Here is a 27949-nt window from a genome sequence, read left to right as displayed (position 1 = left end):
CGCTCCGCTCTGCTCTGAGACGCTCTGCTCTGAGACGCTCTGCTCCGCTCCGCTCTGAGACGCTCCGCTCTGAGACGCTCTGCTCCACTCCGCTCTGCTCCGCTCCGCTCTGAGACGCTCTGCTCCGCTCCGCTCTGCTCCGCTCTGAGATGCTCCGCTCTGAGACGCTCTGCTCCGCTCCGCTCTGAGATGCTCCGCTCTGAGACGCTCTGCTCCACTCCGCTCTGAGACGCTCCGCTCTGAGACGCTCTGCTCCGCTCCGCTCTGAGACGCTCCGCTCTGAGACGCTCTGCTCCGCTCCGCTCTGAGACGCTCCGCTCTGAGACGCTCCGCTCTGAGACGCTCTGCTCTGAGACGCTCCGCTCCGCTCTGCTCTGAGACGCTCTGCTCTGAGACGCTCCGCTCTGAGACGCTCTGCTCCGCTCCGCTCTGAGACGCTCTGCTCCGCTCTGCTCTGCTCCGCTCCGCTCTGAGACGCTCTGCTCTGAGACGCTCCGCTCTGCTCTGAGACGCTCTGCTCTGAGACGCTCCGCTCTGAGACGCTCTGCTCCGCTCCGCTCTGAGACGCTCTGCTCCGCTCCGCTCTGAGATGCTCCGCTCTGAGACGCTCTGCTCCGCTCCGCTCTGCTCCGCTCCGCTCTGAGACGCTCCGCTCTGAGACGCTCCGCTCTGAGATGCTCCGCTCTGCTCTGAGACGCTCTGCTCCGCTCCGCTCTGAGACGCTCCGCTCTGCTCTGAGACGCTCTGCTCCGCTCTGCTCCGCTCCGCTCTGAGACGCTCTGTTCCGCTCCGCTCTGAAACGCTCTGAGACGCTCTGAGACGCTCCGCTCCGCTCTGAGACGCTCCGCTCCACTCTGAGATGCTCCGCTCTGCTCTGAGACGCTCTGCTCCGCTCCGCTCCGCTCTGAGACGCTCTGCTCCGCTCTGAGACGCTCTGCTCCGCTCCGCTCTGAGACGCTCCGCTCTGAGACGCTCTGCTCCACTCCGCTCTGCTCCGCTCCGCTCTGAGACGCTCTGCTCCGCTCCGCTCTGAGATGCTCCGCTCTGAGACGCTCTGCTCCGCTCCGCTCTGAGATGCTCCGCTCTGAGACGCTCTGCTCCACTCCGCTCTGAGACGCTCCGCTCTGAGACGCTCCGCTCTGAGACGCTCTGCTCCGCTCCGCTCTGAGACGCTCCGCTCTGAGACGCTCTGCTCCGCTCCGCTCTGAGACGCTCCGCTCTGAGACGCTCCGCTCTGAGACGCTCTGCTCTGAGACGCTCCGCTCCGCTCTGCTCTGAGACGCTCTGCTCTGAGACGCTCCGCTCTGAGACGCTCTGCTCCGCTCTGCTCTGCTCCGCTCCGCTCTGAGACGCTCTGCTCTGAGACGCTCCGCTCTGCTCTGAGACGCTCTGCTCTGAGACGCTCCGCTCTGAGACGCTCTGCTCCGCTCCGCTCTGAGACGCTCTGCTCCGCTCCGCTCTGAGATGCTCCGCTCTGAGACGCTCTGCTCCGCTCCGCTCTGAGACGCTCCGCTCTGAGACGCTCCGCTCTGAGATGCTCCGCTCTGCTCTGAGACGCTCTGCTCCGCTCCGCTCTGAGACGCTCCGCTCTGCTCTGAGACGCTCTGCTCCGCTCCGCTCTGAGACGCTCTGTTCCGCTCCGCTCTGAAACGCTCTGAGACGCTCTGAGACGCTCCGCTCCGCTCTGAGACGCTCCGCTCCACTCTGAGATGCTCCGCTCTGCTCTGAGACGCTCTGCTCCGCTCCGCTCTGAGACGCTCTGCTCCGCTCTGAGACGCTCTGCTCCGCTCCGCTCTGAGACGCTCCGCTCTGCTCTGAGACGCTCTGCTCTGAGACGCTCTGCTCCGCTCTGCTCTGCTCCGCTCTGCTCCGCTCCGCTCTGAGATGCTCCGCTCTGAGACGCTTTGCTCCACTCCGCTCTGAGATGCTCCGCTCTGCTCCGCTCCGCTCTGCTCCGCTCCGCTCTGAGACGCTCTGCTCCGCTCCGCTCTGCTCCGCTCTGAGATGCTCCGCTCTGAGACGCTCTGCTCCGCTCCGCTCTGAGATGCTCCGCTCTGAGACGCTCTGCTCCACTCCGCTCTGAGACGCTCCGCTCTGAGACGCTCTGCTCCGCTCCGCTCTGAGACGCTCCGCTCTGATCTGAGACGCTCTGCTCTGAGACGCTCTGCTCTGAGACGCTCTGCTCCGCTCCACTCTGAGACGCTCCGCTCTGAGACGCTCTGCTCCGCTCCGCTCTGAGATGCTCCGCTCTGCTCTGAGACGCTCTGCTCCGCTCCGCTCTGAGACGCTCTGCTCCGCTCCGCTCTGAGATGCTCCGCTCTGAGACGCTCTGCTCCACTCCGCTCTGAGACGCTCCGCTCTGCTCTGAGACGCTCTGCTCTGAGACGCTCTGCTCCGCTCCGCTCTGAGACGCTCCGCTCTGAGACGCTCTGCTCCACTCCGCTCTGCTCCGCTCCGCTCTGAGACGCTCTGCTCCGCTCCGCTCTGCTCCGCTCTGAGATGCTCCGCTCTGAGACGCTCTGCTCTGAGACGCTCTGCTCCGCTCTGAGACGCTCTGCTCTGCTCCGCTCCGCTCTAAGACGCTCTGCTCCGCTCCGCTCTGAGATGCTCCGCTCTGAGACGCTTTGCTCCACTCCGCTCTGAGATGCTCCGCTCTGCTCCGCTCCGCTCTGAGACGCTCTGCTCCGCTCCGCTCTGAGATGCTCCGCTCTGAGACGCTCTGCTCCACTCTGCTCTGAGACGCTCCGCTCTGAGACGCTCTGCTCCGCTCCGCTCTGAGACGCTCCGCTCTGAGACGCTCTGCTCCGCTCCGCTCTGAGATGCTCCGGTCTGCTCTGAGACGCTCTGCTCCGCTCCGCTCTGAGACGCTCTGCTCCGCTCCGCTCTGAGATGCTCCGCTCTGAGACGCTCTGCTCCACTCCGCTCTGAGACGCTCCGCTCTGCTCTGAGACGCTCTGCTCTGAGACGCTCTGCTCCGCTCCGCTCTGAGACGCTCCGCTCTGAGACGCTCTGCTCCACTCCGCTCTGCTCCGCTCCGCTCTGAGACGCTCTGCTCCGCTCCGCTCTGCTCCGCTCCGCTCCGCTCCGCTCTGAGATGCTCCGCTCTGAGACGCTCTGCTCCGCTCCGCTCTGAGATGCTCCGCTCTGAGACGCTCTGCTCCACTCCGCTCTGAGACGCTCTGCTCCGCTCTGAGACGCTCTGCTCCGCTCCGCTCTGAGACGCTCCGCTCCGCTCCGCTCTGCTCTGAGACGCTCTGCTCTGAGACGCTCTGCTCCGCTCTGAGACGCTCTGCTCTGCTCCGCTCCGCTCTGAGACGCTCTGCTCCGCTCCGCTCTGAGATGCTCCGCTCTGAGACGCTTTGCTCCACTCCGCTCTGAGATGCTCCGCTCTGCTCCGCTCCGCTCTGAGACGCTCTGCTCCGCTCCGCTCTGAGATGCTCCGCTCTGAGACGCTCTGCTCCACTCCGCTCTGAGACGCTCCGCTCTGAGACGCTCTGCTCCGCTCCGCTCTGAGACGCTCCGCTCCGCTCTGCTCTGAGACGCTCTGCTCTGAGACGCTCTGCTCCGCTCTGCTCCGCTCTGAGACACTCCGCTCTGAGACGCTCTGCTCCGCTCCGCTCTGAGACGCTCCGCTCTGCTCTGAGACGCTCTGCTCCGCTCCGCTCTGAGACGCTCTGCTCCGCTCCGCTCCGCTCTGAGATGCTCCGCTCTGCTCTGAGACGCTCTGCTCCGCTCCGCTCTGAGACGCTCCGCTCTGAGACGCTCTGCTCCGCTCCGCTCTGAGATGCTCCGCTCTGCTCTGAGACGCTCTGCTCCGCTCCGCTCTGAGACGCTCTAATCCGCTCCGCTCTGAGATGCTCCGCTCTGAGACGCTCTGCTCCACTCCGCTCTGAGACGCTCCGCTCTGAGACGCTCCGCTCCGCTCCGCTCTGCTCTGAGACGCTCTGCTCTGAGACGCTCTGCTCCGCTCCGCTCTGAGACGCTCCGCTCTGAGACGCTCTGCTCCACTCCGCTCCGCTCTGAGACGCTCTGCTCCGCTCCGCTCTGAGATGCTCCGCTCTGAGACGCTCTGCTCCGCTCCGCTCTGAGATGCTCCGCTCTGAGACGCTCTGCTCCACTCCGCTCTGAGACGCTCCGCTCTGAGACGCTCTGCTCCGCTCCGCTCTGAGACGCTCCGCTCTGAGACGCTCTGCTCCGCTCCGCTCTGAGACGCTCCGCTCTGAGACGCTCCGCTCTGAGACGCTCTGCTCTGAGACGCTCCGCTCCGCTCTGCTCTGAGACGCTCTGCTCTGAGACGCTCCGCTCTGAGACGCTCTGCTCCGCTCTGAGACGCTCCGCTCCACTCTGAGATGCTCCGCCCTGCTCTGAGACGCTCTGCTCCGCTCCGCTCTGAGACGCTCTGCTCCGCTCTGAGACGCTCTGCTCCGCTCCGCTCTGAGACGCTCCGCTCCGCTCCGCTCTGCTCTGAGACGCTCTGCTCTGAGACGCTCTGCTCCGCTCTGCTCTGCTCCGCTCCGCTCTGAGACGCTCTGCTCCGCTCCGCTCTGAGATGCTCCGCTCTGAGACGCTTTGCTCCACTCCGCTCTGAGATGCTCCGCTCTGCTCCGCTCCGCTCTGCTCCGCTCCGCTCTGAGACGCTCTGCTCCGCTCCGCTCTGCTCCGCTCTGAGATGCTCCGCTCTGAGACGCTCTGCTCCGCTCCGCTCTGAGATGCTCCGCTCTGAGACGCTCTGCTCCACTCCGCTCTGAGACGCTCCGCTCTGAGACGCTCTGCTCCGCTCCGCTCTGAGACGCTCCGCTCTGATCTGAGACGCTCTGCTCTGAGACGCTCTGCTCTGAGACGCTCTGCTCCGCTCCGCTCTGAGACGCTCCGCTCTGAGACGCTCTGCTCCGCTCCGCTCTGAGATGCTCCGCTCTGCTCTGAGACGCTCTGCTCCGCTCCGCTCTGAGACGCTCTGCTCCGCTCCGCTCTGAGATGCTCCGCTCTGAGACGCTCTGCTCCACTCCGCTCTGAGACGCTCCGCTCTGCTCTGAGACGCTCTGCTCTGAGACGCTCTGCTCCGCTCCGCTCTGAGACGCTCCGCTCTGAGACGCTCTGCTCCACTCCGCTCTGCTCCGCTCCGCTCTGAGACGCTCTGCTCCGCTCCGCTCTGCTCCGCTCTGAGATGCTCCGCTCTGAGACGCTCTGCTCCGCTCCGCTCTGAGATGCTCCGCTCTGAGACGCTCTGCTCCACTCCGCTCTGAGACGCTCTGCTCCGCTCTGAGACGCTCTGCTCCGCTCCGCTCTGAGACGCTCCGCTCCGCTCCGCTCTGCTCTGAGACGCTCTGCTCTGAGACGCTCTGCTCCGCTCTGAGACGCTCTGCTCTGCTCCGCTCCGCTGAGATGCTCCGCTCTGAGACGCTTTGCTCCACTCCGCTCTGAGATGCTCCGCTCTGCTCCGCTCCGCTCTGAGACGCTCTGCTCCGCTCCGCTCTGAGATGCTCCGCTCTGAGACGCTCTGCTCCACTCCGCTCTGAGACGCTCCGCTCTGAGACGCTCTGCTCCGCTCCGCTCTGAGACGCTCCGCTCCGCTCTGCTCTGAGACGCTCTGCTCTGAGACGCTCTGCTCCGCTCTGCTCCGCTCTGAGACACTCCGCTCTGAGACGCTCTGCTCCGCTCCGCTCTGAGATGCTCCGCTCTGCTCTGAGACGCTCCGCTCCGCTCCGCTCTGAGACGCTCTGCTCCGCTCCGCTCCGCTCTGAGATGCTCCGCTCTGCTCTGAGACGCTCCGCTCCGCTTTGAGACGCTCCGCTCCGCTCTGAGACGCTCTGCTCCGCTCCGCTCTGAGATGCTCCGCTCTGAGACGCTCTGCTCCACTCCGCTCTGAGACGCTCCGCTCTGAGCCGCTCCGCTCCGCTCCGCTCTGAGACGCTCTGCTCCGCTCTGCTCCGCTCCGCTCTGAGACGCTCCGCTCTGAGACGCTCCGCTCTGAGAAGCTCTGCTCCGCTCCGCTCTGCTCCGCTCCGCTCTGAGATGCTCCGCTCTGCTCTGAGACGCTCTGCTCCGCTCTGCTCCGCTCCGCTCTGAGACGCTCTGCTCCGCTCCGCTCTGAGATGCTCCGCTCTGAGACGCTCTGCTCCGCTCTGAGACGCTCCGCTCCGCTCTGCTCTGAGACGCTCCGCTCTGAGATGCTCCGCTCTGCTCTGAGACGCTCTGCTCCGCTCCGCTCTGAGACGCTCCGCTCTGAGACGCTCTGTTCCGCTCCGCTCTGAGATGCTCCGCTCTGCTCTGAGACGCTCTGCTCCGCTCCGCTCTGAGACGCTCCGCTCTGCTCTGAGACGCTCTGCTCCGCTCCGCTCTGAGACGCTCTGCTCCGCTCCGCTCCGCTCTGAGATGCTCCGCTCTGCTCTGAGACGCTCCGCTCCGCTCCGCTCTGCTCCGCTCCGCTCTGAGATGCTCCGCTCTGAGATGCTCCGCTCTGCTCTGAGACGCTCTGCTCCGCTCCGCTCTGAGACGCTCTGCTCCGCTCCGCTCTGAGATGCTCCGCTCTGAGACGCTCTGCTCCGCTCTGAGACGCTCCGCTCTGAGACGCTCTGCTCTGAGACGCTCCGCTCTGAGATGCTCCGCTCTGCTCTGAGACGCTCTGCTCCGCTCCGCTCTGAGACGCTCTGCTCCGCTCCGCTCTGAGATGCTCCGCTCTGAGACGCTCTGCTCCACTCCGCTCCGCTCTGCTCTGCTCTGAGACGCTCTGCTCTGAGACGCTCTGCTCCACTCCGCTCTGAGACGCTCCGCTCTGAGACGCTCTGCTCCGCTCCGCTCTGAGACGCTCCGCTCTGCTCTGAGACGCTCTGCTCTGAGACGCTCTGCTCCGCTCCGCTCTGAGACGGAGCAGAGCGTCTCAGAGCAGAGCGGAGCATCTCAGAGCGGAGCGGAGCAGAGCGGAGCGGAGCAGAGCGTCTCAGAGCGGAGCGTCTCTGAGATGCTCCGCTCTGCTCCGCTCTGAGATGCTCTGCTCCGCTCCGCTCTGAGACGCTCCGCTCTGAGACGCTCCGCTCTGAGACGCTCTGCTCCGCTCCGCTCTGAGATGCTCCGCTCTGCTCTGAGACGCTCTGCTCCGCTCCGCTCTGAGACGCTCCGCTCTGCTCTGAGACGCTCTGCTCCGCTCCGCTCTGAGACGCTCCGCTCTGCTCTGAGACGCTCTGCTCTGAGACGCTCTGCTCCGCTCCGCTCTGAGACGCTCCGCTCTGAGACGCTCTGCTCCGCTCCGCTCTGAGATGCTCCGCTCTGCTCTGAGACGCTCTGCTCCGCTCCGCTCTGAGACGCTCTGCTCCGCTCCGCTCTGAGATGCTCCGCTCTGAGACGCTCTGCTCCACTCCGCTCTGAGACGCTCCGCTCTGAGACGCTCTGCTCCGCTCCGCTCCGCTCTGCTCTGAGACGCTCTGCTCTGAGACGCTCTGAGACGCTCCGCTCTGAGACGCTCCGCTCTGAGACGCTCTGCTCCACTCCGCTCTGCTCCGCTCCGCTCTGAGACGCTCTGCTCCGCTCCGCTCTGCTCCGCTCTGAGATGCTCCGCTCTGAGACGCTCTGCTCCGCTCCGCTCTGAGATGCTCCGCTCTGAGACGCTCTGCTCCACTCCGCTCTGAGACGCTCCGCTCTGAGACGCTCTGCTCCGCTCCGCTCTGAGACGCTCCGCTCTGCTCTGAGACGCTCTGCTCTGAGACGCTCTGCTCCGCTCCGCTCTGAGACGCTCCGCTCTGAGACGCTCTGCTCCGCTCCGCTCTGAGATGCTCCGCTCTGCTCTGAGACGCTCTGCTCCGCTCCGCTCTGAGACGCTCCGCTCTGCTCTGAGACGCTCTGCTCCGCTCCGCTCTGAGACGCTCTGCTCCGCTCCGCTCCGCTCTGAGATGCTCCGCTCTGCTCTGAGACCCTCCGCTCCGCTCTGAGACGCTCCGCTCCGCTCTGAGACGCTCTGCTCCGCTCCGCTCTGAGATGCTCCGCTCTGAGACGCTCTGCTCCACTCCGCTCTGAGACGCTCCGCTCTGAGACGCTCCGCTCCGCTCCGCTCTGAGACGCTCTGCTCTGCTCCGCTCCGCTCTGAGACGCTCCGCTCTGAGACGCTCCGCTCTGAGACGCTCTGCTCCGCTCCGCTCTGCTCCGCTCCGCTCTGAGATGCTCCGCTCTGCTCTGAGACGCTCTGCTCCGCTCTGCTCCGCTCTGCTCCGCTCCGCTCTGAGACGCTCTGCTCCGCTCCGCTCTGAGATGCTCCGCTCTGAGACGCTCTGCTCCGCTCTGAGACGCTCCGCTCTGAGACGCTCCGCTCCGCTCTGCTCTGAGACGCTCCGCTCTGAGATGCTCCGCTCTGCTCTGAGACGCTCTGCTCCGCTCCGCTCTGAGACGCTCCGCTCTGAGACGCTCTGCTCCGCTCCGCTCTGAGATGCTCCGCTCTGCTCTGAGACGCTCTGCTCCGCTCCGCTCTGAGACGCTCCGCTCTGCTCTGAGACGCTCTGCTCCGCTCCGCTCTGAGACGCTCTGCTCCGCTCCGCTCCGCTCTGAGATGCTCCGCTCTGAGACGCTCCGCTCCGCTCTGAGACGCTCCGCTCCGCTCTGAGACGCTCTGTTCCGCTCCGCTCTGAGATGCTCCGCTCTGAGACGCTCTGCTCCACTCCGCTCTGAGACGCTCCGCTCTGAGACGCTCCGCTCCGCTCTGAGACGCTCTGCTCTGCTCCGCTCTGCTCCGCTCCGCTCTGAGACGCTCCGCTCTGAGACGCTCTGCTCCGCTCCGCTCTGCTCCGCTCCGCTCTGAGATGCTCCGCTCTGCTCTGAGACGCTCTGCTCCGCTCCGCTCTGAGACGCTCTGCTCCGCTCCGCTCTGAGATGCTCCGCTCTGAGACGCTCTGCTCCGCTCTGAGACGCTCCGCTCTGAGACGCTCTGCTCTGAGACGCTCCGCTCTGAGATGCTCCGCTCTGCTCTGAGACGCTCTGCTCCGCTCCGCTCTGAGACGCTCTGCTCCGCTCCGCTCTGAGATGCTCCGCTCTGAGACGCTCTGCTCCACTCCGCTCCGCTCTGCTCTGCTCTGAGACGCTCTGCTCTGAGACGCTCTGCTCCACTCCGCTCTGAGACGCTCCGCTCTGAGACGCTCTGCTCCGCTCCGCTCTGAGACGCTCCGCTCTGCTCTGAGACGCTCTGCTCTGAGACGCTCTGCTCCGCTCCGCTCTGAGACGGAGCAGAGCGTCTCAGAGCAGAGCGGAGCATCTCAGAGCGGAGCGGAGCAGAGCGGAGCGGAGCAGAGCGTCTCAGAGCGGAGCGTCTCTGAGATGCTCCGCTCTGCTCCGCTCTGAGATGCTCTGCTCCGCTCCGCTCTGAGACGCTCCGCTCTGAGACGCTCCGCTCTGAGACGCTCTGCTCCGCTCCGCTCTGAGATGCTCCGCTCTGCTCTGAGACGCTCTGCTCCGCTCCGCTCTGAGACGCTCCGCTCTGCTCTGAGACGCTCTGCTCCGCTCCGCTCTGAGACGCTCCGCTCTGCTCTGAGACGCTCTGCTCTGAGACGCTCTGCTCCGCTCCGCTCTGAGACGCTCCGCTCTGAGACGCTCTGCTCCGCTCCGCTCTGAGATGCTCCGCTCTGCTCTGAGACGCTCTGCTCCGCTCCGCTCTGAGACGCTCTGCTCCGCTCCGCTCTGAGATGCTCCGCTCTGAGACGCTCTGCTCCACTCCGCTCTGAGACGCTCCGCTCTGAGACGCTCTGCTCCGCTCCGCTCCGCTCTGCTCTGAGACGCTCTGCTCTGAGACGCTCTGAGACGCTCCGCTCTGAGACGCTCCGCTCTGAGACGCTCTGCTCCACTCCGCTCTGCTCCGCTCCGCTCTGAGACGCTCTGCTCCGCTCCGCTCTGCTCCGCTCTGAGATGCTCCGCTCTGAGACGCTCTGCTCCGCTCCGCTCTGAGATGCTCCGCTCTGAGACGCTCTGCTCCACTCCGCTCTGAGACGCTCCGCTCTGAGACGCTCTGCTCCGCTCCGCTCTGAGACGCTCCGCTCTGCTCTGAGACGCTCTGCTCTGAGACGCTCTGCTCCGCTCCGCTCTGAGACGCTCCGCTCTGAGACGCTCTGCTCCGCTCCGCTCTGAGATGCTCCGCTCTGCTCTGAGACGCTCTGCTCCGCTCCGCTCTGAGACGCTCCGCTCTGCTCTGAGACGCTCTGCTCCGCTCCGCTCTGCTCCGCTCTGAGATGCTCCGCTCTGAGACGCTCTGCTCCGCTCCGCTCTGAGATGCTCCGCTCTGAGACGCTCTGCTCCACTCCGCTCTGAGACGCTCCGCTCTGAGACGCTCTGCTCCGCTCCGCTCTGAGACGCTCCGCTCTGCTCTGAGACGCTCTGCTCTGAGACGCTCTGCTCCGCTCCGCTCTGAGACGCTCCGCTCTGAGACGCTCTGCTCCGCTCCGCTCTGAGATGCTCCGCTCTGCTCTGAGACGCTCTGCTCCGCTCCGCTCTGAGACGCTCCGCTCTGCTCTGAGACGCTCTGCTCCGCTCCGCTCTGAGACGCTCTGCTCCGCTCCGCTCCGCTCTGAGATGCTCCGCTCTGCTCTGAGACCCTCCGCTCCGCTCTGAGACGCTCCGCTCCGCTCTGAGACGCTCTGCTCCGCTCCGCTCTGAGATGCTCCGCTCTGAGACGCTCTGCTCCACTCCGCTCTGAGACGCTCCGCTCCGCTCTGAGACGCTCTGCTCTGCTCCGCTCCGCTCTGAGACGCTCCGCTCTGAGACGCTCCGCTCTGAGACGCTCTGCTCCGCTCCGCTCTGAGATGCTCCGCTCTGCTCTGAGACGCTCTGCTCCGCTCTGCTCCGCTCTGCTCCGCTCCGCTCTGAGACGCTCTGCTCCGCTCCGCTCTGAGATGCTCCGCTCTGAGACGCTCTGCTCCGCTCTGAGACGCTCCGCTCTGAGACGCTCCGCTCCGCTCTGCTCTGAGACGCTCCGCTCTGAGATGCTCCGCTCTGCTCTGAGACGCTCTGCTCCGCTCCGCTCTGAGACGCTCCGCTCTGAGACGCTCTGCTCCGCTCCGCTCTGAGATGCTCCGCTCTGCTCTGAGACGCTCTGCTCCGCTCCGCTCTGAGACGCTCCGCTCTGCTCTGAGACGCTCTGCTCCGCTCCGCTCTGAGACGCTCTGCTCCGCTCCGCTCCGCTCTGAGATGCTCCGCTCTGCTCTGAGACGCTCCGCTCCGCTCTGAGACGCTCCGCTCCGCTCTGAGACGCTCTGTTCCGCTCCGCTCTGAGATGCTCCGCTCTGAGACGCTCTGCTCCACTCCGCTCTGAGACGCTCCGCTCTGAGACGCTCCGCTCCGCTCTGAGACGCTCTGCTCTGCTCCGCTCTGCTCCGCTCCGCTCTGAGACGCTCCGCTCTGAGACGCTCTGCTCCGCTCCGCTCTGCTCCGCTCCGCTCTGAGATGCTCCGCTCTGCTCTGAGACGCTCTGCTCCGCTCCGCTCTGAGACGCTCTGCTCCGCTCCGCTCTGAGATGCTCCGCTCTGAGACGCTCTGCTCCGCTCTGAGACGCTCCGCTCTGAGACGCTCTGCTCTGAGACGCTCCGCTCTGAGATGCTCCGCTCTGCTCTGAGACGCTCTGCTCCGCTCCGCTCTGAGACGCTCTGCTCCGCTCCGCTCTGAGATGCTCCGCTCTGAGACGCTCTGCTCCACTCCGCTCTGAGACGCTCCGCTCTGAGACGCTCCGCTCCGCTCCGCTCTGAGACGCTCTGCTCTGCTCCGCTCCGCTCTGAGACGCTCCGCTCTGAGACGCTCCGCTCTGAGACGCTCTGCTCCGCTCCGCTCTGCTCCGCTCCGCTCTGAGATGCTCCGCTCTGCTCTGCTCCGCTCTGCTCCGCTCTGCTCCGCTCCGCTCTGAGACGCTCTGCTCCGCTCCGCTCTGAGATGCTCCGCTCTGAGACGCTCTGCTCCGCTCTGAGACGCTCCGCTCTGAGACGCTCTGCTCTGAGACGCTCCGCTCTGAGATGCTCCGCTCTGCTCTGAGACGCTCTGCTCCGCTCCGCTCTGAGACGCTCCGCTCTGAGACGCTCTGCTCCGCTCCGCTCTGAGATGCTCCGCTCTGCTCTGAGACGCTCTGCTCCGCTCCGCTCTGAGACGCTCCGCTCTGCTCTGAGACGCTCTGCTCCGCTCCGCTCTGAGACGCTCTGCTCCGCTCCGCTCCGCTCTGAGATGCTCCGCTCTGCTCTGAGACGCTCCGCTCCGCTCTGAGACGCTCCGCTCCGCTCTGAGACGCTCTGCTCCGCTCCGCTCTGAGATGCTCCGCTCTGAGACGCTCTGCTCCACTCCGCTCTGAGACGCTCCGCTCTGAGACGCTCCTCTCCGCTCCGCTCTGAGACGCTCTGCTCTGCTCCGCTCTGCTCCGCTCTGCTCCGCTCCGCTCTGAGACGCTCCGCTCTGAGACGCTCCGTTCTGAGACGCTCTGCTCCGCTCCGCTCTGCTCCGCTCCGCTCTGAGATGCTCCGCTCTGCTCTGAGACGCTCTGCTCCGCTCCGCTCTGAGACGCTCTGCTCCGCTCCGCTCTGAGATGCTCCGCTCTGAGACGCTCTGCTCCGCTCTGAGACGCTCCGCTCTGAGACGCTCTGCTCTGAGACGCTCCGCTCTGAGATGCTCCGCTCTGCTCTGAGACGCTCTGCTCCGCTCCGCTCTGAGACGCTCTGCTCCGCTCCGCTCTGAGATGCTCCGCTCTGAGACGCTCTGCTCCACTCCGCTCCGCTCTGCTCTGCTCTGAGACGCTCTGCTCTGAGACGCTCTGCTCCGCTCCGCTCTGAGACGCTCCGCTCTGAGACGCTCTGCTCCGCTCCGCTCTGAGATGCTCCGCTCTGCTCTGAGACGCTCTGCTCCGCTCCGCTCTGAGACGCTCTGCTCCGCTCCGCTCTGAGATGCTCCGCTCTGAGACGCTCTGCTCCACTCCGCTCTGAGACGCTCCGCTCTGAGACGCTCTGCTCCGCTCCGCTCCGCTCTGCTCTGAGACGCTCTGCTCTGAGACGCTCTGAGACGCTCCGCTCTGAGACGCTCCGCTCTGAGACGCTCTGCTCCACTCCGCTCTGCTCCGCTCCGCTCTGAGACGCTCTGCTCCGCTCCGCTCTGCTCCGCTCTGAGATGCTCCGCTCTGAGACGCTCTGCTCCGCTCCGCTCTGAGATGCTCCGCTCTGAGACGCTCTGCTCCACTCCGCTCTGAGACGCTCCGCTCTGAGACGCTCTGCTCCGCTCCGCTCTGAGACGCTCCGCTCTGCTCTGAGACGCTCTGCTCTGAGACGCTCTGCTCCGCTCCGCTCTGAGACGCTCCGCTCTGAGACGCTCTGCTCCGCTCCGCTCTGAGATGCTCCGCTCTGCTCTGAGACGCTCTGCTCCGCTCCGCTCTGAGACGCTCCGCTCTGCTCTGAGACGCTCTGCTCCGCTCCGCTCTGAGACGCTCTGCTCCGCTCCGCTCCGCTCTGAGATGCTCCGCTCTGCTCTGAGACCCTCCGCTCCGCTCTGAGACGCTCCGCTCCGCTCTGAGACGCTCTGCTCCGCTCCGCTCTGAGATGCTCCGCTCTGAGACGCTCTGCTCCACTCCGCTCTGAGACGCTCCGCTCTGAGACGCTCCGCTCCGCTCCGCTCTGAGACGCTCTGCTCTGCTCCGCTCCGCTCTGAGACGCTCCGCTCTGAGACGCTCCGCTCTGAGACGCTCTGCTCCGCTCCGCTCTGCTCCGCTCCGCTCTGAGATGCTCCGCTCTGCTCTGCTCCGCTCTGCTCCGCTCTGCTCCGCTCCGCTCTGAGACGCTCTGCTCCGCTCCGCTCTGAGATGCTCCGCTCTGAGACGCTCTGCTCCGCTCTGAGACGCTCCGCTCTGAGACGCTCTGCTCTGAGACGCTCCGCTCTGAGATGCTCCGCTCTGCTCTGAGACGCTCTGCTCCGCTCCGCTCTGAGACGCTCCGCTCTGAGACGCTCTGCTCCGCTCCGCTCTGAGATGCTCCGCTCTGCTCTGAGACGCTCTGCTCCGCTCCGCTCTGAGATGCTCCGCTCTGCTCTGAGACGCTCCGCTCCGCTCTGAGACGCTCCGCTCCGCTCTGAGACGCTCTGCTCCGCTCCGCTCTGAGATGCTCCGCTCTGAGACGCTCTGCTCCACTCCGCTCTGAGACGCTCCGCTCTGAGACGCTCCTCTCCGCTCCGCTCTGAGACGCTCTGCTCTGCTCCGCTCTGCTCCGCTCTGCTCCGCTCCGCTCTGAGACGCTCCGCTCTGAGACGCTCCGTTCTGAGACGCTCTGCTCCGCTCCGCTCTGCTCCGCTCCGCTCTGAGATGCTCCGCTCTGCTCTGAGACGCTCTGCTCCGCTCCGCTCTGAGACGCTCTGCTCCGCTCCGCTCTGAGATGCTCCGCTCTGAGACGCTCTGCTCCGCTCTGAGACGCTCCGCTCTGAGACGCTCTGCTCTGAGACGCTCCGCTCTGAGATGCTCCGCTCTGCTCTGAGACGCTCTGCTCCGCTCCGCTCTGAGACGCTCTGCTCCGCTCCGCTCTGAGATGCTCCGCTCTGAGACGCTCTGCTCCACTCCGCTCCGCTCTGCTCTGCTCTGAGACGCTCTGCTCTGAGACGCTCTGCTCCACTCCGCTCTGAGACGCTCCGCTCTGAGACGCTCTGCTCCGCTCCGCTCTGAGACGCTCCGCTCTGCTCTGAGACGCTCTGCTCTGAGACGCTCTGCTCTGAGACGCTCTGCTCTGAGACGCTCCGCTCTGAGATGCTCCGCTCTGCTCTGAGACGCTCTGCTCCGCTCCGCTCTGAGACGCTCTGCTCCGCTCCGCTCTGAGATGCTCCGCTCTGAGACGCTCTGCTCCACTCCGCTCCGCTCTGCTCTGCTCTGAGACGCTCTGCTCTGAGACGCTCTGCTCCACTCCGCTCTGAGACGCTCCGCTCTGAGACGCTCCGCTCTGCTCTGAGACGCTCTGCTCTGAGACGCTCTGCTCCGCTCCGCTCTGAGACGGAGCAGAGCGTCTCAGAGCAGAGCGGAGCATCTCGGAGCGGAGCAGAGCGGAGCGGAGCAGAGCGTCTCAGAGCGGAGCGTCTCTGAGATGCTCCGCTCTGCTCCGCTCTGAGATGCTCTGCTCCGCTCCGCTCTGAGACGCGCCGCTCTGAGACGCTCTGCTCCGCTCCGCTCTGAGATGCTCCGCTCTGCTCTGAGACGCTCTGCTCCGCTCCGCTCTGAGACGCTCCGCTCTGCTCTGAGACGCTCTGCTCCGCTCCGCTCTGAGACGCTCCGCTCTGCTCTGAGACGCTCTGCTCTGAGACGCTCTGCTCCGCTCCGCTCTGAGACGCTCCGCTCTGAGACGCTCTGCTCCGCTCCGCTCTGAGACGCTCCGCTCTGCTCTGAGACGCTCTGCTCCGCTCCGCTCTGAGACGCTCTGCTCCGCTCCGCTCTGAGATGCTCCGCTCTGAGACGCTCTGCTCCACTCCGCTCTGAGACGCTCCGCTCTGAGACGCTCTGCTCCGCTCCGCTCTGCTCTGAGACGCTCTGCTCTGAGACGCTCTGAGACGCTCCGCTCTGAGACGCTCCGCTCTGAGACGCTCTGCTCCACTCCGCTCTGCTCCGCTCCGCTCTGAGACGCTCTGCTCCGCTCCGCTCTGCTCCGCTCTGAGATGCTCCGCTCTGAGACGCTCTGCTCCGCTCCGCTCTGAGATGCTCCGCTCTGAGACGCTCTGCTCCACTCCGCTCTGAGACGCTCCGCTCTGAGACGCTCTGCTCCGCTCCGCTCTGAGACGCTCCGCTCTGCTCTGAGACGCTCTGCTCTGAGACGCTCTGCTCCGCTCCGCTCTGAGACGCTCCGCTCTGAGACGCTCTGCTCCGCTCCGCTCTGAGATGCTCCGCTCTGCTCTGAGACGCTCTGCTCCGCTCCGCTCTGAGACGCTCCGCTCTGCTCTGAGACGCTCTGCTCCGCTCCGCTCTGAGACGCTCTGCTCCGCTCCGCTCCGCTCTGCTCTGAGACGCTCCGCTCCGCTCTGAGACGCTCCGCTCCGCTCTGAGACGCTCTGCTCCGCTCCGCTCTGAGATGCTCCGCTCTGAGACGCTCTGCTCCACTCCGCTCTGAGACGCTCCGCTCTGAGACGCTCCGCTCCGCTCTGAGACGCTCTGCTCTGCTCCGCTCCGCTCTGAGACGCTCCGCTCTGAGACGCTCCGCTCTGAGACGCTCTGCTCCGCTCCGCTCTGCTCCGCTCCGCTCTGCTCCGCTCCGCTCTGAGATGCTCCGCTCTGCTCTGAGACGCTCTGCTCCGCTCTGCTCCGCTCCGCTCTGAGACGCTCTGCTCCGCTCCGCTCTGAGATGCTCCGCTCTGAGACGCTCTGCTCCGCTCTGAGACGCTCCGCTCTGAGACGCTCCGCTCCGCTCTGCTCTGAGACGCTCCGCTCTGAGATGCTCCGCTCTGCTCTGAGACGCTCTGCTCCGCTCCGCTCTGAGACGCTCCGCTCTGAGACGCTCTGCTCCGCTCCGCTCTGAGATGCTCCGCTCTGCTCTGAGACGCTCTGCTCCGCTCCGCTCTGAGACGCTCCGCTCTGCTCTGAGACGCTCTGCTCCGCTCCGCTCTGAGACGCTCTGCTCCGCTCCGCTCCGCTCTGAGATGCTCCGCTCTGCTCTGAGACGCTCCGCTCCGCTCTGAGACGCTCCGCTCCGCTCTGAGACGCTCTGCTCCGCTCCGCTCTGAGATGCTCCGCTCTGAGACGCTCTGCTCCACTCCGCTCTGAGACGCTCCGCTCTGAGACGCTCCTCTCCGCTCCGCTCTGAGACGCTCTGCTCTGCTCCGCTCTGCTCCGCTCCGCTCTGAGACGCTCCGCTCTGAGACGCTCCGTTCTGAGACGCTCTGCTCCGCTCCGCTCTGCTCCGCTCCGCTCTGAGATGCTCCGCTCTGCTCTGAGACGCTCTGCTCCGCTCCGCTCTGAGACGCTCTGCTCCGCTCCGCTCTGAGATGCTCCGCTCTGAGACGCTCTGCTCCGCTCTGAGACGCTCCGCTCTGAGACGCTCTGCTCTGAGACGCTCCGCTCTGAGATGCTCCGCTCTGCTCTGAGACGCTCTGCTCCGCTCCGCTCTGAGACGCTCTGCTCCGCTCCGCTCTGAGATGCTCCGCTCTGAGACGCTCTGCTCCACTCCGCTCCGCTCTGAGACGCTCTGCTCTGAGACGCTCTGCTCCACTCCGCTCTGAGACGCTCCGCTCTGAGACGCTCTGCTCCGCTCCGCTCTGAGACGCTCCGCTCTGCTCTGAGACGCTCTGCTCTGAGACGCTCTGCTCTGAGACGCTCTGCTCTGAGACGCTCCGCTCTGAGATGCTCCGCTCTGCTCTGAGACGCTCTGCTCCGCTCCGCTCTGAGACGCTCTGCTCCGCTCCGCTCTGAGATGCTCCGCTCTGAGACGCTCTGCTCCACTCCGCTCCGCTCTGCTCTGCTCTGAGACGCTCTGCTCTGAGACGCTCTGCTCCACTCCGCTCTGAGACGCTCCGCTCTGAGACGCTCTGCTCCGCTCCGCTCTGAGACGCTCCGCTCTGCTCTGAGACGCTCTGCTCTGAGACGCTCTGCTCCGCTCCGCTCTGAGACGGAGCAGAGCGTCTCAGAGCAGAGCGGAGCATCTCAGAGCGGAGCGGAGCAGAGCGGAGCGGAGCAGAGCGTCTCAGAGCGGAGCGTCTCTGAGATGCTCCGCTCTGCTCCGCTCTGAGATGCTCTGCTCCGCTCCGCTCTGAGACGCTCCGCTCTGAGACGCTCCGCTCTGAGACGCTCTGCTCCGCTCCGCTCTGAGATGCTCCGCTCTGCTCTGAGACGCTCTGCTCCGCTCCGCTCTGAGACGCTCCGCTCTGCTCTGAGACGCTCTGCTCCGCTCCGCTCTGAGACGCTCCGCTCTGCTCTGAGACGCTCTGCTCTGAGACGCTCTGCTCCGCTCCGCTCTGAGACGCTCCGCTCTGAGACGCTCTGCTCCGCTCCGCTCTGAGATGCTCCGCTCTGCTCTGAGACGCTCTGCTCCGCTCCGCTCTGAGACGCTCTGCTCCGCTCCGCTCTGAGATGCTCCGCTCTGAGACGCTCTGCTCCACTCCGCTCTGAGACGCTCCGCTCTGAGACGCTCTGCTCCGCTCCGCTCTGCTCTGAGACGCTCTGCTCTGAGACGCTCTGAGACGCTCCGCTCTGAGACGCTCCGCTCTGAGACGCTCTGCTCCACTCCGCTCTGCTCCGCTCCGCTCTGAGACGCTCTGCTCCGCTCCGCTCTGCTCCGCTCTGAGATGCTCCGCTCTGAGACGCTCTGCTCCGCTCCGCTCTGAGATGCTCCGCTCTGAGACGCTCTGCTCCACTCCGCTCTGAGACGCTCCGCTCTGAGACGCTCTGCTCCGCTCCGCTCTGAGACGCTCCGCTCTGCTCTGAGACGCTCTGCTCTGAGACGCTCTGCTCCGCTCCGCTCTGAGACGCTCCGCTCTGAGACGCTCTGCTCCGCTCCGCTCTGAGATGCTCCGCTCTGCTCTGAGACGCTCTGCTCCGCTCCGCTCTGAGACGCTCCGCTCTGCTCTGAGACGCTCTGCTCCGCTCCGCTCTGAGACGCTCTGCTCCGCTCCGCTCCGCTCTGAGATGCTCCGCTCTGCTCTGAGACGCTCCGCTCCGCTCTGAGACGCTCCGCTCCGCTCTGAGACGCTCTGCTCCGCTCCGCTCTGAGATGCTCCGCTCTGAGACGCTCTGCTCCACTCCGCTCTGAGACGCTCCGCTCTGAGACGCTCCGCTCCGCTCCGCTCTGAGACGCTCTGCTCTGCTCCGCTCCGCTCTGAGACGCTCCGCTCTGAGACGCTCCGCTCTGAGACGCTCTGCTCCGCTCCGCTCTGCTCCGCTCCGCTCTGCTCCGCTCCGCTCTGAGATGCTCCGCTCTGCTCTGAGACGCTCTGCTCCGCTCTGCTCCGCTCCGCTCTGAGACGCTCTGCTCCGCTCCGCTCTGAGATGCTCCGCTCTGAGACGCTCTGCTCCGCTCTGAGACGCTCCGCTCTGAGACGCTCCGCTCCGCTCTGCTCTGAGACGCTCCGCTCTGAGATGCTCCGCTCTGCTCTGAGACGCTCTGCTCCGCTCCGCTCTGAGACGCTCCGCTCTGAGACGCTCTGCTCCGCTCCGCTCTGAGATGCTCCGCTCTGCTCTGAGACGCTCTGCTCCGCTCCGCTCTGAGACGCTCTGCTCCGCTCCGCTCCGCTCTGAGATGCTCCGCTCTGCTCTGAGACGCTCTGCTCCGCTCCGCTCTGAGACGCTCCGCTCTGAGACGCTCTGCTCCGCTCCGCTCTGAGATGCTCCGCTCTGCTCTGAGACGCTCTGCTCCGCTCCGCTCTGAGACGCTCTAATCCGCTCCGCTCTGAGATGCTCCGCTCTGAGACGCTCTGCTCCACTCCGCTCTGAGACGCTCCGCTCTGAGACGCTCCGCTCCGCTCCGCTCCGCTCCGCTCTGCTCTGAGACGCTCTGCTCTGAGACGCTCTGCTCCGCTCCGCTCTGAGACGCTCCGCTCTGAGACGCTCTGCTCCACTCCGCTCCGCTCTGAGACGCTCTGCTCCGCTCCGCTCTGCTCCGCTCTGAGATGCTCCGCTCTGAGACGCTCTGCTCCGCTCCGCTCTGAGATGCTCCGCTCTGAGACGCTCTGCTCCACTCCGCTCTGAGACGCTCCGCTCTGAGACGCTCTGCTCCGCTCCGCTCTGAGACGCTCCGCTCTGAGACGCTCTGCTCCGCTCCGCTCTGAGACGCTCCGCTCTGAGACGCTCTGCTCTGAGACGCTCCGCTCCGCTCTGCTCTGAGACGCTCTGCTCTGAGACGCTCCGCTCTGAGACGCTCTGCTCCGCTCTGAGACGCTCCGCTCCACTCTGAGATGCTCCGCTCTGCTCTGAGACGCTCTGCTCCGCTCCGCTCTGAGACGCTCTGCTCCACTCTGAGACGCTCTGCTCCGCTCCGCTCTGAGACGCTCCGCTCCGCTCCGCTCTGCTCTGAGACGCTCTGCTCTGAGACGCTCTGCTCCGCTCTGCTCTGCTCCGCTCCGCTCTGAGACGCTCTGCTCCGCTCCGCTCTGAGATGCTCCGCTCTGAGACGCTTTGCTCCACTCCGCTCTGAGATGCTCCGCTCTGCTCCGCTCCGCTCTGCTCCGCTCCGCTCTGAGACGCTCTGCTCCGCTCCGCTCTGCTCCGCTCTGAGATGCTCCGCTCTGAGACGCTCTGCTCCGCTCCGCTCTGAGATGCTCCGCTCTGAGACGCTCTGCTCCACTCCGCTCTGAGACGCTCCGCTCTGAGACGCTCTGCTCCGCTCCGCTCTGAGACGCTCCGCTCTGATCTGAGACGCTCTGCTCTGAGACGCTCTGCTCCGCTCCGCTCTGAGACGCTCCGCTCTGAGACGCTCTGCTCCGCTCCGCTCTGAGATGCTCCGCTCTGCTCTGAGACGCTCTGCTCCGCTCCGCTCTGAGACGCTCTGCTCCGCTCCGCTCTGAGATGCTCCGCTCTGAGACGCTCTGCTCCACTCCGCTCTGAGACGCTCCGCTCTGCTCTGAGACGCTCTGCTCTGAGACGCTCTGCTCCGCTCCGCTCTGAGACGCTCCGCTCTGAGACGCTCTGCTCCACTCCGCTCCGCTCTGAGACGCTCTGCTCCGCTCCGCTCTGCTCCGCTCCGCTCTGCTCCGCTCTGAGATGCTCCGCTCTGAGACGCTCTGCTCCGCTCCGCTCTGAGATGCTCCGCTCTGAGACGCTCTGCTCCACTCCGCTCTGAGACGCTCTGCTCCGCTCCGCTCTGAGACGCTCCGCTCCGCTCCGCTCTGCTCTGAGACGCTCTGCTCTGAGACGCTCTGCTCTGAGACGCTCTGCTCCGCTCTGAGACGCTCTGCTCTGCTCCGCTCCGCTCTGAGACGCTCTGCTCCGCTCCGCTCTGAGATGCTCCGCTCTGAGACGCTTTGCTCCACTCCGCTCTGAGATGCTCCGCTCTGCTCCGCTCCGCTCTGAGACGCTCTGCTCCGCTCCGCTCTGAGATGCTCCGCTCTGAGACGCTCTGCTCCACTCCGCTCTGAGACGCTCCGCTCTGAGACGCTCTGCTCCGCTCCGCTCTGAGACGCTCCGCTCCGCTCTGCTCTGAGACGCTCTGCTCTGAGACGCTCTGCTCCGCTCTGCTCCGCTCTGAGACACTCCGCTCTGAGACGCTCTGCTCCGCTCCGCTCTGAGATGCTCCGCTCTGCTCTGAGACGCTCCGCTCTGAGACGCTCCGCTCTGCTCTGAGACGCTCTGCTCCGCTCCGTTCTGAGACGCTCTGCTCCGCTCCGCTCTGAGATGCTCCGCTCTGCTCTGAGACGCTCCGCTCCGCTCTGAGACGCTCTGCTCCGCTCTGCTCTGAGATGCTCCGCTCTGAGACGCTCTGCTCTGAGACGCTCCGCTCTGAGACGCTCCGCTCTGAGACGCTCCGCTCCGCTCTGCTCTGAGACGCTCTGCTCTGAGACGCTCTGCTCCGCTCTGAGACGCTCTGCTCCGCTCCGCTCTGAGACGCTCTGCTCTGAGACGCTCTGCTCCGCTCTGAGACGCTCTGCTCCGCTCCGCTCTGAGACGCTCTGCTCTGAGACGCTCTGCTCTGAGACGCTCCGCTCCGCTCTGCTCTGAGACGCTCTGCTCCGCTCCGCTCTGAGACGCTCCGCTCTGAGACGCTCTGCTCCGCTCCGCTCTGAGATGCTCCGCTCTGCTCTGAGACGCTCTGCTCCGCTCCGCTCTGAGACGCTCTGCTCCGCTCCGCTCTGAGATGCTCCGCTCTGAGACGCTCCGCTCTGAGACGCTCTGCTCCACTCCGCTCTGAGACGCTCTGCTCTGAGACGCTCTGCTCCGCTCCGCTCCGCTCTGCTCCGCTCCGCTCTGCTCTGAGACGCTCTGCTCTGAGACGCTCTGCTCCGCTCCGCTCTGAGACGCTCCGCTCTGAGACGCTCTGCTCGACTCCGCTCTGCTCCGCTCCGCTCTGAGACGCTCTGCTCCGCTCCGCTCTGCTCCGCTCTGAGATGCTCCGCTCTGAGACGCTCTGCTCCGCTCCGCTCTGAGATGCTCCGCTCTGAGACGCTCTGCTCCACTCCGCTCTGAGACGCTCCGCTCTGAGACGCTCTGCTCCGCTCCGCTCTGAGACGCTCCGCTCTGATCTGAGACGCTCTGCTCTGAGACGCTCTGCTCCGCTCCGCTCTGCTCCGCTCCGCTCTGAGACGCTCCGCTCTGAGATGCTCCGCTCTGAGACGCTCGGCTCCGCTCCGCTCTGAGACGCTCTGCTCTGAGACGCTCTGCTCCGCTCCGCTCTGAGACGCTCTGCTCCGCTCCGCTCTGAGACGCTCCGCTCTGCTCTGAGACGCTCTGCTCCGCTCCGCTCTGAGACGCTCCGCTCTGCTCTGAGACGCTCTGCTCTGAGACGCTCTGCTCCGCTCCGCTCTGCTCCGCTCCGCTCTGAGACGCTCTGCTCCGCTCCGCTCTGAGATGCTCCGCTCTGCTCTGAGACGCTCTGCTCCGCTCCGCTCTGAGACGCTCTGCTCCGCTCCGCTCTGAGATGCTCCGCTCTGAGACGCTCTGCTCCACTCCGCTCTGAGACGCTCCGCTCTGAGACGCTCTGCTCCGCTCCGCTCCGCTCTGCTCTGAGACGCTCTGCTCTGAGACGCTCTGCTCCGCTCCGCTCTGAGACGCTCCGCTCTGAGACGCTCTGCTCCACTCCGCTCTGCTCCGCTCCGCTCTGAGACGCTCTGCTCCGCTCCGCTCTGCTCCGCTCTGAGATGCTCCGCTCTGAGACGCTCTGCTCCGCTCCGCTCTGAGATGCTCCGCTCTGAGACGCTCTGCTCCACTCCGCTCTGAGACGCTCCGCTCTGAGACGCTCTGCTCCGCTCCGCTCTGAGACGCTCCGCTCTGCTCTGAGACGCTCTGCTCTGAGACGCTCTGCTCCGCTCCGCTCTGAGACGCTCCGCTCTGAGACGCTCTGCTCCGCTCCGCTCTGAGATGCTCCGCTCTGCTCTGAGACGCTCTGCTCCGCTCCGCTCTGAGACGCTCCGCTCTGCTCTGAGACGCTCTGCTCCGCTCCGCTCTGAGACGCTCTGCTCCGCTCCGCTCCGCTCTGAGATGCTCCGCTCTGCTCTGAGACGCTCCGCTCCGCTCTGAGACGCTCCGCTCCGCTCTGAGACGCTCTGCTCCGCTCCGCTCTGAGATGCTCCGCTCTGAGAGGCTCTGCTCCACTCCGCTCTGAGACGCTCCGCTCTGAGACGCTCTGCTCCGCTCCGCTCTGCTCCGCTCCGCTCTGAGACGCTCCGCTCCGCTCTGCTCTGAGACGCTCTGCTCTGAGACGCTCTGCTCCGCTCCGCTCTGAGACACTCCGCTCTGAGACGCTCTGAGACGCTCCGCTCTGAGATGCTCCGCTCCGCTCTGAGATGCTCCGCTCTGAGACGCTCTGCTCCACTCCGCTCTGAGACGCTCTGCTCTGAGACGCTCTGCTCCGCTCCGCTCTGAGACGCTCCGCTCTGAGACGCTCTGCTCCGCTCCGCTCTGCTCCGCTCCGCTCTGCTCCGCTCCGCTCTGAGACGCTCCGCTCTGAGATGCTCCGCTCTGAGACGCTCTGCTCCGCTCCGCTCTGAGACGCTCGGCTCCGCTCCGCTCTGAGACGCTCTGCTCTGAGACGCTCTGCTCCGCTCCGCTCTGAGACGCTCTGCTCCGCTCCGCTCTGAGACGCTCCGCTCTGCTCTGAGACGCTCTGCTCCGCTCCGCTCTGAGACGCTCCGCTCTGCTCTGAGACGCTCTGCTCTGAGACGCTCTGCTCCGCTCCGCTCTGAGACGCTCCGCTCTGAGACGCTCTGCTCCGCTCCGCTCTGAGCTGCTCCGCTCTGCTCTGAGACGCTCTGCTCCGCTCCGCTCTGAGACGCTCTGCTCCGCTCCGCTCTGAGATGCTCCGCTCTGAGACGCTCTGCTCCACTCCGCTCTGAGACGCTCCGCTCTGAGACGCTCCGCTCCGCTCCGCTCTGCTCTGAGACGCTCTGCTCTGAGACGCTCTGCTCCGCTCCGCTCTGAGACGCTCCGCTCTGAGACGCTCTGCTCCACTCCGCTCCGCTCTGAGACGCTCTGCTCCGCTCCGCTCTGCTCCGCTCTGAGATGCTCCGCTCTGAGACGCTCTGCTCCGCTCCGCTCTGAGATGCTCCGCTCTGAGACGCTCTGCTCCACTCCGCTCTGAGACGCTCCGCTCTGAGACGCTCTGCTCCGCTCCGCTCTGAGACGCTCCGCTCTGAGACGCTCTGCTCCGCTCCGCTCTGAGACGCTCCGCTCTGAGACGCTCCGCTCTGAGACGCTCTGCTCTGAGACGCTCCGCTCCGCTCTGCTCTGAGACGCTCTGCTCTGAGACGCTCTGCTCTGAGACGCTCTGCTCCGCTCCGCTCTGAGACGCTCTGCTCCGCTCTGCTCTGCTCCGCGCCGCTCTGAGACGCTCTGCTCTGAGACGCTCCGCTCTGCTCTGAGACGCTCTGCTCTGAGACGCTCCGCTCTGAGACGCTCTGCTCCGCTCCGCTCTGAGACGCTCTGCTCCGCTCCGCTCTGAGATGCTCCGCTCTGAGACGCTCCGCTCTGAGACGCTCCGCTCTGAGATGTTCCGCTCTGCTCTGAGACGATCTGCTCCGCTCCGCTCTGAGACGCTCCGCTCTGCTCTGAGACGCTCTGCTCCGCTCCGCTCTGAGACGCTCTGTTCCGCTCCGCTCTGAAACGCTCTGAGACGCTCCGCTCCGCTCCGCTCCGCTCTGAGACGCTCCGCTCCACTCTGAGATGCTCCGCTCTGCTCTGAGACGCTCTGCTCCGCTCCACTCTGAGACGCTCTGCTCCGCTCTGAGACGCTCTGCTCCGCTCCGCTCTGAGACGCTCCGCTCCGCTCCGCTCTGCTCTGATACGCTCTGCTCTGAGACGCTCTGCTCCGCTCCGCTCTGAGACGCTCTGCTCCGCTCCGCTCTGAGATGCTCCGCTCTGAGACGCTTTGCTCCACTCCGCTCTGAGATGCTCCGCTCTGCTCCGCTCCGCTCTGAGACGCTCTGCTCCGCTCCGCTCTGAGATGCTCCGCTCTGAGACGCTCTGCTCCACTCCGCTCTGAGACGCTCCGCTCTGAGACGCTCTGCTCCGCTCCGCTCTGAGACGCTCCGCTCCGCTCTGCTCTGAGACGCTCTGCTCTGAGACGCTCTGCTCCGCTCCGCTCTGAGACACTCCGCTCTGAGACGCTCTGCTCCGCTCCGCTCTGAGATGCTCCGCTCCGCTCCGCTCTGAGATGCTCCGCTCTGCTCTGAGACGCTCCGCTCTGAGACGCTCCGCTCTGCTCTGAGACGCTCTGCTCCGCTCCGCTCTGAGACGCTCTGCTCCGCTCCGCTCTGAGATGCTCCGCTCTGCTCTGAGACGCTCCGCTCCGCTCTGAGACGCTCTGCTCCGCTCTGCTCTGAGATGCTCCGCTCTGAGACGCTCTGCTCTGAGACGCTCCGCTCTGAGACGCTCCGCTCTGAGATGCTCCGCTCTGAGACGCTCTGCTCCACTCCGCTCTGAGACGCTCCGCTCTGCTCTGAGACGCTCTGCTATGAGACGCTCTGCTCCACTCCGCTCTGAGACGCTCTGCTCTGAGACGCTCTGCTCCGCTCCGCTCCGCTCTGCTCTGAGACGCTCTGCTCTGAGACGCTCTGCTCCGCTCCGCTCTGAGACGCTCCGCTCTGAGACGCTCTGCTCGACTCCGCTCTGCTCCGCTCCGCTCTGAGACGCTCTGCTCCGCTCCGCTCTGCTCCGCTCTGAGATGCTCCGCTCTGAGACGCTCTGCTCCGCTCCGCTCTGAGATGCTCCGCTCTGAGACGCTCTGCTCCACTCCGCTCTGAGACGCTCCGCTCTGAGACGCTCTGCTCCGCTCCGCTCTGAGACGCTCCGCTCTGATCTGAGACGCTCTGCTCTGAGACGCTCTGCTCCGCTCCGCTCTGCTCCGCTCCGCTCTGAGACGCTCCGCTCTGAGATGCTCCGCTCTGAGACGCTCCGCTCTGAGAGGCTCGGCTCCGCTCCGCTCTGAGACGCTCTGCTCTGAGACGCTCTGCTCCGCTCCGCTCTGAGACGCTCTGCTCCGCTCCGCTCTGAGACGCTCCGCTCTGCTCTGAGACGCTCTGCTCCGCTCCGCTCTGAGACCTTCCGCTCTGCTCTGAGACGCTCTGCTCTGAGACGCTCTGCTCCGCTCCGCTCTGAGACGCTCCGCTCTGAGACGCTCTGCTCCGCTCCGCTCTGAGATGCTCCGCTCTGCTCTGAGACGCTCTGCTCCGCTCCGCTCTGAGACGCTCTGCTCCACTCCGCTCTGAGACGCTCCGCTCTGAGACGCTCTGCTCCGCTCCGCTCCGCTCCGCTCCGCTCTGCTCTGAGACGCTCTGCTCTGAGACGCTCTGCTCCGCTCTGAGACGCTCCGCTCTGAGACGCTCTGCTCCACTCCGCTCCGCTCTGAGACGCTCTGCTCCGCTCCGCTCTGCTCCGCTCTGAGATGCTCCGCTCTGAGACGCTCTGCTCCGCTCCGCTCTGAGACGCTCCGCTCTGAGACGCTCTGCTCTGAGACGCTCTGCTCCGCTCTGAGACGCTCTGCTCCGCTCCGCTCTGAGACGCTCTGCTCTGAGACGCTCTGCTCTGAGACGCTCCGCTCCGCTCTGCTCTGAGACGCTCTGCTCCGCTCCGCTCTGAGACGCTCCGCTCTGAGACGCTCTGCTCCGCTCCGCTCTGAGATGCTCCGCTCTGCTCTGAGACGCTCTGCTCCGCTCCGCTCTGAGACGCTCTGCTCCGCTCCGCTCTGAGATACTCCGCTCTGAGACGCTCTGCTCCACTCCGCTCTGAGACGCTCCGCTCTGAGACGCTCTGCTCCGCTCCGCTCCGCTCCGCTCTGCTCTGAGACGCTCTGCTCTGAGACGCTCTGCTCCGCTCCGCTCTGAGACGCTCCGCTCTGAGACGCTCTGCTCGACTCCGCTCTGCTCCGCTCCGCTCTGAGACGCTCGGCTCCGCTCCGCTCTGAGACGCTCTGCTCTGAGACGCTCTGCTCCGCTCCGCTCTGAGACGCTCTGCTCCGCTCCGCTCTGAGACGCTCCGCTCTGCTCTGAGACGCTCTGCTCCGCTCCGCTCTGAGACGCTCCGCTCTGCTCTGAGACGCTCTGCTCTGAGACGCTCTGCTCCGCTCCGCTCTGAGACGCTCCGCTCTGAGACGCTCTGCTCCGCTCCGCTCTGAGATGCTCCGCTCTGCTCTGAGACGCTCTGCTCCGCTCCGCTCTGAGACGCTCTGCTCCGCTCCGCTCTGAGATGCTCCGCTCTGAGACGCTCTGCTCCACTCCGCTCTGAGACGCTCCGCTCTGAGACGCTCCGCTCCGCTCTGCTCTGAGACGCTCTGCTCTGAGACGCTCTGCTCCGCTCCGCTCTGAGACGCTCCGCTCTGAGACGCTCTGCTCCACTCCGCTCTGCTCCGCTCCGCTCTGAGACGCTCTGCTCCGCTCCGCTCTGCTCCGCTCTGAGATGCTCCGCTCTGAGACGCTCTGCTCCGCTCCGCTCTGAGATGCTCCGCTCTGAGACGCTCTGCTCCACTCCGCTCTGAGACGCTCCGCTCTGAGACGCTCTGCTCCGCTCCGCACTGAGACGCTCCGCTCTGAGACGCTCTGCTCCGCTCCGCTCTGAGACGCTCCGCTCTGAGACGCTCCGCTCTGAGACGCTCTGCTCTGAGACGCTCCGCTCCGCTCTGCTCTGAGACGCTCTGCTCTGAGACGCTCCGCTCTGAGACGCTCTGCTCCGCTCCGCTCTGAGACGCTCTGCTCCGCTCTGCTCCGCTCCGCTCCGCTCTGAGACGCTCTGCTCTGAGACGCTCCGCTCTGCTCTGAGACGCTCTGCTCTGAGACGCTCCGCTCTGAGACGCTCTGCTCCGCTCCGCTCTGAGACGCTCTGCTCCGCTCCGCTCTGAGATGCTCCGCTCTGAGACGCTCTGCTCCG

Source organism: Gymnoscopelus microlampas (assembly GCF_963454915.1).
Source record: "Gymnoscopelus microlampas genome assembly, chromosome: 20".
NCBI classification, from domain to species: Eukaryota; Metazoa; Chordata; class Actinopteri; order Myctophiformes; family Myctophidae; genus Gymnoscopelus; species Gymnoscopelus microlampas.
This window is presented reverse-complemented; position numbering follows the sequence as displayed.